Raw genomic sequence first — 10,540 nt, 5'->3', positions numbered from 1 at the left:
ACACAACGGTCACCCTGGCGTATCACGAGTGGAGCTCGATATCTCAACACTCCCCCTCGAGCTCAATCCCAATTCCTGCACACCAAGCAGGTCTCTGAACTTGCGCAGCTTCTCTGCGCCCAATGCCTTCGTGAATATGTCAGCTACCTGATCCTCTGTGCTGACATAAACTAGATCAATAAGACCTAGTAAAACCCTCTCTCGCACATAGTGATAATGCACCTCAATGTGCTTTGTTCTAGCATGATAGACTGGGTTATTTGCCAAGTGTATACTACTCATGTTGTCACAATAAATGACAACTGGCCCATCTGTAGACTGATGCATATCATAAAGTAGCTTATGCAACCAAGCTACCTCACATGCAGCCATTGCTGCACCCCTGTACTCAGCCTCTGTGCTCGACAAGGCAACTGTAGGCTGTTTCTTGCTGCTCCAAGTGACTGCAGCACTCCCAAAAGAGAATACATATCCACTGGTAGATCGTCTATCAGAAATACTACCAGCCCAATCAGCATCAGTGTATCCATGCAATTGTATCTGAACCCCAGTCTCATAAAATAGTCCATACTGCAATGTGGACTTCACATACCTGAGTATGTGTCTAGCCGCATCCAAATGTGGTTTCCTTGGAGCCTGCATAAATTGACTTACCAATCCAACGGTATAGCTCAAATCTGGCCTGGTAATAGTCATATAAATCAAACTTCCTACTATGCGTCTGTACATAGTAGGGTCTTCTAGAAACTCACCTGCATCTGTGCTCAGCTTCACATTCTGCTCCAAAGGAACTGAAATAGGCTTACAGCCTGTCATCCCATATTTGGACAGCATGTCCAATCCATACTGCCTCTGCAAGAGATGTATCCCACTTGGTGATCTAATCACCTCAATGCCCAAGAAATAACGCAGCTCTCCCAAATCCTTCATCTCAAACTTCTGCTTCAATAGCATTTTCACATGAAGGATATCTTCATCACTGTCACCTGTCATAATCAAATCATCAACATAAATGACAAGTAGCATAATACCTTTCTCTGTTTTTCTCACATAAAGTGAGAAATCTGCCTTGGAAATCTGAAAGCCAATAGTGACAAGATACTGTCCTATCTTGTCAGACCATGCTCTAGGTGCTTGCTTCAAGCCATACAAGGCTTTCTTCAACCTGCAAACAAACTCAGGATGAGCAGCATGCACATAACCTGGTGGCTACTCCATATAGACCTCTTCTTGCAAATCACCATGCAAGAAAGCATTCTTTACATCCATTTGATGTAAAGACCATCCCTTTGATGTAGCCATAGCAATGACTGCTCTTACGGTTGCCATCCTTGCAACGGGACTGAATGTTTCTTCATAGTCAATGCCATATGTTTGTGCATACCCCTTGACTACTAATCTTGCCTTGTATCTGTTCACAGAACCATCTGCATTGTGCTTCACCTTATAAACCCACTTACAGCCAATTGCATTTTTACCCTTAGGCAAAGGTACCAATTCCCATGTAGCATTTGCTTCCAAGGCATCCATTTCTTCATCCATGGCTTTCTCCCATTTTTCTTTTCCCATGGCTTGCTCAAAAGAAGTGGGTTCTGGTTCTTGTATCACTTTGACCATATATGCATAGTGAATGGCTGTAAATCCATCATATTTCAGCTTATCCACAGGATATCTAGCTCTCGTAGACCTACGCAAAGTAGATTCACTCCCAGGTGCTCTCAAACCATCCCTAGTCTTCCTTACTCCAGGTGTAACAATAGAAGGAATACCCAACTCATCATCAATGCTCTGCTCTGAGCCACTGGATTCACCATCCACATAAGAGTAACCTGCATTCACATCAAACATGGGCTGATCAACCTTCTCTTTTCCTTTTCGTGATACCTGCATACCACTATCTGCATTGCTTTGAGAAGATTCTCCTGATCTCAATCTGCCTGTCCATGGCGAAGAATGTGAACCACTGCTAGAGGACGCTCCAGGTCCACTAATATTTTGTGATTGCTGATGTGAATTCTATGCAGCATTACCATTTTGTGCATCTACATCATCAATCACATTTACTGGTTTATACCAGCTACTCATCTCATCAAAAACAATATCTCTGCTCACTGTAAACTTACGAGTAGAAGGGTTATAGCATCTATACCCTTTTTGCTGCAGAGAGTAACCAATAAAGATGCACTTCTCAGCTTTTGGATCCAACTTGGATCTCAGCTCATCTGGCACATGTACATAGGCAATGCAACCAAAAATTTTCAAATGAGAAATATCTGGTTTCCTACCAGTATACCTCTCCTCTGGAGTCATTCCATGTATTGCTGCAGTGGGAGTCCTGTTCATTATGTAGACTGCTGTAGCAACTGCTTCAGCCCAATAAAAATCTGGCAAGTCTTTTTCATTGAGCATGGCACGAGATACCTCTCCAATATGCTTGTTTTTCCTTTCTGCAATTCCATTTTGTTGTGGGATATAACTGCATGAATATTGCTGCTTTATGCCATGCTCCTGCAAGAACTTTGCAAACTCATTTGAGAGGTACTCTCCCCCTCCATCTGACCTTAGGCATTTTATTTGCAAATCTGTTTCTTTTTCAGCCATAGCTTTAAGGGTTTTGAATTGCCCAAAAACTTCACTTTTCTTTTTCATAAAATACACCCAAACTTTTCTACTATAGTCATCAATAAAAGTGACAAAATAATGACAGCCTCCAAGAGATGCAGCTTTAGTAGTCCACACATCAGAGTGGATTAATTCCAATGGCTTCTCACTCTCTTGAACATGTCTAGGAAATGGTTTCCTTGCCTGTTTTCCAAACTGACAAGCTTCATATACCTTATGCATTTCTGCAACCTTGAATTTTGGCAATCCTGCAACAATATTTTGGGCCTGCATTGATTTAAGTCGTTGTACATTAACATGACCAATGCGTTTATGCCAGATATCAATATCTGCAACTACACCGGTCCCATGTGCAAACATTGCTGCACTCAATTCAGACATGTCTGCATCCAACGTAAACATTCTGCCCTTCTTCTTTCCTTTTGCTATCAAGCGATCTTTATTTTTCATATCCTCAACAAAGCATCCATGAGGATTAAATCTGACCTGCAAGCCCTGCTCAACCATTTGACCGACAGAAACCAGATTCTTGGTGATATTCGGGACATGAAATACATCGGACAGGTATTTCTTTTTCCCATCCTGCATAGACAAGGGAATTTTTCCAATCTGCACAATAGGATGTGCAGTATCATCACCAGTCTCCACAAATCCTGGTTTTTCCATTTTCCTTGCATCCTCCATCCATTCTGTATGACCTGTCATGTGGTTTGATGCACCTGAGTCAACATACCATACATCATTGCTTTCTTCTGCACTTGTCACAGAATTGTTCATGTGCTGCACCATGAACAAATGCTCATTTCTGTCATCACCCTGTCTGCTAGAAGATGCATAATTCCCTTGTTGCAGTTTTCCATTCATGATGTCATTCTGCTTTTTATAGCAGTCTTCAGCCATATGACCCATTTTACCACAGTAGTAGCATTCAACATTACTGTTTGCATTTTGACCTCTTTGCCATCCACCACGACCTCTTTGGCTCCCCCTGCCTCTAGAGTTACCACGTCCTCCTCCATAGGACTGGTTTTCTTGAGTTTGCTGCATATTCTGATTTCTACCACGGCCTCCAAATCGGCCTCCTCTACTTCTGCCTCTACCTCTTCCAGCATTTGAGTAGAAGACAGCTTCTTTTGAAGTTCCTCCTGAAGAAGATGCACCACCATTTCTCTGTTCCTCAGAAATTAGAAGAGCAATCAACTCCTCAAAATCAGGAAATCTTTCACGAACTGAAATGGATGTCCGAAACTGTGCATAATCCTTTCCTAGACCATTCAAGGTCACAGAAACTAAATCATCATCTTCCACTGGTGACCCAATGGAAGCAAGTGCATCTGCAATCTTCTTCACCTTCATGTGGTAGTCGTTGATGCTCATATTTTCTCTTTGCACATTGTGCAACTCTTGCTTAAGCTGCATTTTCCTGGCTTGCGTATTTGTGCTATACATTTTTGACAAAGTATCCCATGCCTCCTTTGGCGTACTTGCATCCTGAATATGCACAATCATAGAGTCTGAAATGCTGATAGACAGCCAATACATAACTTTCCTGGCTCTCTCATGCCATGCTTTAAATGCCTGCATTTGCTGTTGATTGGGAACATCAGGAAGAACTGGTTCTTCTTCATTTCCTGCAACAAATTCCCAATATCCTTTTCCCATAAGGAAATTCGTCATTCTAAACTTCCATGCTTGGAAGTTGTTCTTGTCAAGCTTTTTAGTGACAATCTGTGAAAGAGAATCAGATGCCATTACAGAAGACTGCAAAAAATTCTGTCACTGCAAAAACCACAGCTTCACCCTCACAAGGGAAAATCTGCAAAACTGGCGAAAGTGGTATTTGACCACACAATCACTTCCTAGTGATGATTTTGCATCAACAGGCAACAGGGATGATTCTGTAACTCCCAATATCTCTGCGCACAAGCATACAATGCAATTTTTACAGTAACTATTCACTGACCTGTAGAACAGTGGCTGCACAGCATAAAACTGGGCCTTTTTCTGAGTGCGTGCAGAAAACTTCTGCCTCCAAAACAGGCCCCGAAATGGCCTCAAATAAAAAAAACAAGGTCGCCGAGGGCTCGCCCACAGCATATACTGTCCTCTTGCTTCACCGCGAAAGGCGTCTCAGCCTGAGACAATGCACTCCTGCACTTTCGGGCTGTGCTACCTGCAGAGATCTGCTCCCAAAACAGAAAATGAAAGAAACACTGCTCCTCTTACCAGAACACCGCGAGCTTGGCTTGCTTTCTTGAGCTCCTTACCACGAACAAGGATCTGATACCATGTCAAGATTGTGGGAGAGAAGGAAGGAGTCTCACTTGTAGCTTTCTTGCTTGCACAATGGGGGAATACACACAAGGGTGGAGACTGAAAACAGTTTTCCTCTTCTTAGTTGTGGAAGCCAAAAGAACTCAAGTACAAAGAAATAGAAGAACCCTAGATATGGGTCTCAAAACCAAACTCAACTAACTAAGGTGGCATACTAACTGAGCCACGAACTAGAGTAGATAAGGATAGCTATCATGTAGCTATTATTCAGGGGCGGTGTACCAACCGCATCTGCAACTGACAAGTCGGTGACATAAATACACAACGGTCACCCTGGCGTATCACGAGTGGAGCTCGATATCTCAACATAGGGTGGATAAGGGTCTTGCCTTTGCCTTCAAGGATAGTGGGTGGTGTGATTTCGGGTACCTGCGTGCTGGAACCAGGCTCTTCTTCCCTCAGCGAGCTCAAGGCTCCCAGATCATCGGCCCTGCTTTGCTACTCGATTGACCGGTGTGTAGCTTCGGCCAAGTCCTCCTCCTCCTTCCTTCTCAGTTCCTCTTCTTCCTCAACAGCTCTTCTTTGGCTTTCTTCTTCAGTTTTCCTACACTCTTCCTCCAATTTCTCTTTTTCTTCCTTATCTTTCCTTTTTTATCTCCTTGGCCTCTTCTTTCAATACTTTTTTAGCCTTGTTGACTTCTTCCTTTGCCTTTTCTTCTTCTTGTTTCTTCTTCTTCTCCCTCTCCTCGGCCTCCTTGAGGGATTATTTTTTTGCCATCTCCAAATCCTCTTTCTCCTTCTTGCAGCCTTCATCCTGCTTCTTTTTCTTTTGTGATGTCTTCTTCTTGGGTTTCTTGGCCTACTTTTTGCCCGATTGTTCTTCTTGTTCTTGCCCTTCCTCATCACTCTCAGCCTTGTCACTGGACCTCTCTTGGTCGTCTTAGTGAGGGGGTGACCTGTCAGGCGTTTCTCCTTCTCCTTCTTTTGCACCTTGTCTCTCATTTATTGCCTCTTGGATGAGCGTAGTCAAAATGCTTCCATAGCCAATGAATGAGGCCTTATTTCTTTCTATGGCCTTGGAAGCTGGGGAATCCCCACCTGCTGGTGTACTTCCTAAAGCTAGTGCTTTAGTCGCCTAGTCAAAGGTTTTGCGTACATATCCGTTCCAGTCGACTTCATCCAGGGTGTGAGCTACTACATTCTCTAGCACAAGCACACTGATTTGATTCATTAAGGAGTTGTAGTGCTGGCTAGAGAAGAGCGTGTGCACTAGCTTTGCTTGTAGTCTGGATTTCGCATCAGGAATGTCATGGATGCTGATGCTTTCATTAGTTAGCACATCCTCCCTTTTCATTTTCAGCATGGCATAAACATTCCACTTATGCTTTTTCTCTATCTTTGGCTCCATCCCAACGCCTTCTCCACCAAGGCTGGGTTTCAGTGAACTTGCACCTATTTTGCATTTTCTCCCCTTCCCACTGTCACGATGCCGCACTCTTGGTCAGGGTCATATGTCGTGAGAAACTCCACACACTTCGTGTGGTGAGGCTCTTGTGCAAATTTCTCAAGGTACTTGGTGAGGTTGTACAGCTTGATGACTCTCTTAGCCGCTTCCTCCTTGGCCACCACACCCTCTATGTTATGAATGGTTCGAAACTTGAGCTGGTTGTAGGCGTAGTTTTCAAGGGTGATGTGGTATTGCATTCTTTCCTCCTCCGTGAACGGAAGTCGGTGGGCTGGTCTTGCTGCGACATCTTTTATTCCTATCATGATCCCAAGTTTCCATTAGTGCTTTCAAAATAATAATTTTTCGGAAAAGTCATAATTTGCTGAAAAAGAAAGACTCTATATGTTTATTGAATGAAAGCATTAAAGTCCAATCCAATGTAGAATCTTCCCTTCAGAATTTAACTTTTTTTCCTTTATTTCAAATTTCTCGTGTCATTTTTCCTACCTCGGTTATTGTTTACGTGTTTATGCATTTTGCTTGATTTTCCTTGGTTTTAATTTGATTCACCTCACCCCCCTCCCCTTCCAGCTCGAGAAGAATCCTTCCTAGGATTGAAGGTTAGGAGGTGAAGGGCATTCTACAATGGTATTAATTTGATTCACCTCACCCCCCTCCCCATCCAGGTCGAGAAGAATCCTTCCTAGGATTGAAGGTTAGGAGGTGAAGGGCATTCTACAATGGGTCTAGGAGTTACCAGTGTAGGAACCAAGTGTAGAAATCGGGGTTGTATTCTAACTGAGCTTTGTGGTCTAGATTAAATGGTCGATTGCCCACGTGTGTGATGTAAGTGAGAACATCTGTTAGAAAGTCACCGCAAGAGATGAGGCTAGCAATATGTAACTCTTCCTCAGTCAACAGGCGATTGAGGTAAGGGTTTCCTTTTATGTGCTCTTCCATGGGTCCGCCACGAAGAGTGGTTAACACTCTATACGAGGTTGGCACGACGTAAGTGGGGTAGTACTCTGCTATTTTCATTGCGTGGTACTGCTCAGTGTTTGTCATGACTTGACACCCTTCAACTTCTCATTGCAACCTAAGAGTGTACCAGCGCCTCAAGAACGGGGATTTAGTATCAGCAAGTTTTGATAATTCTGCAATTTATTGGTCAGTGATAAGTGGTTCGCTGATCATATGACATGATGAGGCGCTGTTTGAGGGCTTGCTCTTTGGAGATCTCGCTGTTGAGCAATTGAGCAGAGGAGTTAGCTGCTTTTGCGAAGGCAAGTTCAAACGTCTCTCGAGAACAAGGCATCGTACGAACTTTGATTGCAAAGGGTTCAAGCAACAGGCCTAAGTCCAAGCAGTCGTAGCTCAGAGCTAGCTCTCTGAAAGTGGCATCTAGTCGTCTAATGCAATCAACCACATCCTCTCTTATATCTTCGGCTAGATCTGAGGCCAATGTCAAAAATGATTTTCGCTCATAGGAGGGTTTAAGACCTGCTGGTGGTTGGGGTTTGATAGCACCAGAGCCTTTGACAATGAATAGTTGCGGTTGTGTGTGTTCTTGAGATTGCGGTTGGACCTCTTGGATTAGGGCTAGGGAAGTAACAATGACGTTCGATGGACTGCTGCCTTTGGTGTGATATATCGATTTTCTGGAAACACGCATGAACCGCCTCTAGAAGGCGAGGCCAAAAGGATAAGTCATGAGGATAGTTGATTGGATAATGGCAATTTATTTTTTTATCCCTCTCTCCTCCAGTCGACTGTCATGTTGGAGGAGAAGGGAATAGTAATGGCCACCAAGCTGCTTTCTAGATGCCATGGGATGGACGAAGGCATGCCCAATGTCACATGGGGGAGGGAGATACCTCTCCCTCTCCCTATAAAACCCATGGCTATGGGAGCTTTGAAAAGGGAGAGAGGAGTGGAGACACTGCCGATGTTGTTGTCGAGAGATAGAGGAGGAGCCGTCACGTTGCGTCGAGAGGAGAGAGGAGGGACATCGAGATTCTGAAGATCACCAGGCCGCCATCAAAGTTGCACGCTGCCACTGCCACCAATCAAATCCCATTTGGCCTCCTTCCACATGGGCTTTTGCAATCTTCCAGAAGCTTTAGAAGCTTCTTGGAAGCTTCCAAGGGTGGGCCTCCTAAGCCCCCTTTCACTTTACACCCCCCAATTCCTCCTTGTGGGCTTCCTCTTAGCCCTTGTCCATGTGGGCTTGGTAAACCCCCCCCTCCCCCCCCAGAATCCAAAGCCCTATTGGGGTCCTCATACTCCCTTTTCCCCCCCACATAAAATCCCCTCTTAAGGTTTTATACACCCCTTTCTTCACCCCTTTTTCCCCCTTTTTCCCCTTATGCCCACCTAGTGCATCCTAAGACTAGCCCCCTTGGGATCAAATAAAAAAGCTCCATTCCCGCGGCTTTAATAAGCCTTACTCTCAAAAGGTTTTCCTACCCCCCTTCCCGGGATTTTAAACCCTTCTCGTGGGTTTTTTCCCCACCTATTGCTTTAGGGTCCTTTAAGCCCTTTTCTTTACAAGTCCTTCAAAGGTTCATCTAATCTCGGGGTCCCTTAGAACCTCGTTCCTATTGACCTTCGTAAAACACCCTCTTTTCCCCCTTTTTGCATACCACAAAGTTACTTCTTTTTCCCCTTTCCGTGTATAAAATTTGCATCGAAGCTTCTACGAAAGGAAGGAAAAAAATTCATAAAGGAGACGGCCAAGGTCATAAATCTGCATCCAAGATGATAAGGCCGCATTCGCGATGGCTCCTAAGAAAGCACAAGACGCAGCCGCATGAGGATTGTCTCCTGACATCCATGTGGACATTTCATTTTTGCCTATATGTAAGCAACATGCCCTTCCACCTTCATAACCATTATCAATCATTGATCCTTCATGATTAGCTAGCCTTTCTCATTCTCTCTTCCTCCAACTACCATTTGGCACCCACATTGATGCGTAGAGCTACATGTTGGGACTGATTTTTGCACCCTCATACCTTCAGCCACATTACATTCACATTGACCCTTTTCTCTTCTTTTTTCTCTCTTTATATCCTTCTCTTAGTGTTCACTTTCCTATTTCTATTGTATACTCTTACATAGTATCAAAGCATGGTATTTTTGGCTAAGAGAGACATAGGGTTGATTTCTTGTCGAGCAGACCACCTAAGACCGCTTTTCACATCAACTTTTTTCTCAAAGAAAACAACAAATGTAGTCAAAGCACTAAAAAATGGCCAGAAGTGTACAAAAAGAAATGAACTAATGTGCCCTCCACCTAAAGTGTCTAAAACATATAAAATGACAAACAAGTACAACATTAGAGCTCCTAATGTTCTAATCTAACTCAAAATATGGCTCATAGACAAGTTTTTTCTTCCTAATTTTTGATTTACGTCGTTATAATCCAATCGTGTATGGATCATTTTTGGAGATAGGATGTATCTTCCATTTTAAATACTTTGACTAATTTAAAAGAAATACCTCATGACGAAAGATTTTGGTCATTAGTATTTTCAATAAAACGAACAAAATAAAGTGAGCATAAGATTCCTATGCGTTTCTAGCCAGTAGCTTTTATGCATTGCAATGAATTGAAATTAGATTAATGTCCATTTTTACAAAACGGAATTATGATAGTACACTTCGATTAAGCATGGAAGAAATAAACTGCATATCACATTATTGAACATATTTTTCGAAATGATTCTTAAAGAAAGTTACTAGCAAGCGTAGGAAATTGCTAGGGCTACTTGAAGGAGATTTAACTCTAGGCAAGTGGCCTAAAAACTTAAATCAACGAAAGGGTGTGTAAGTTCAGCATAGGACAAATTCATTCGGAAAAGAAAGTAGAAAAAGACTGCATGTTTAAACAGAAAATCCTAAAGCTTAATAGGACGAATCTTGTTTGCATATTATAGGATGATCAATTGGAATTATGCTTATGCTTTGATCTTAACCCGAAAAGTTAGGGTTTGTAAATCAACTTATACGTAGACAATGAATCATGTTCAAGAATAGACAGGTTAAATTGGTTTAAAACTAAAACACCTAAAACCGCAAGGTACTTGTTTAGGAAGGGTTAATTCAATGCAACATATCTCAAAGAGCTAACTAGGGTTAGCACGTTAAGGACATTTACCTAGTCGCTCGTATTGCCAAAAGCTGAAACTCCTATAC

Source organism: Lygodium microphyllum, chromosome 30 (genome assembly GCF_053477565.2).
Source record: "Lygodium microphyllum isolate KBCC chromosome 30, Lygodium_microphyllum_v1.1.10, whole genome shotgun sequence".
NCBI classification, from domain to species: domain Eukaryota; kingdom Viridiplantae; phylum Streptophyta; class Polypodiopsida; order Schizaeales; family Lygodiaceae; genus Lygodium; species Lygodium microphyllum.
The sequence above is the reverse complement of the archived record's forward strand: the minus strand, read 5'-3'. Positions refer to the sequence as shown.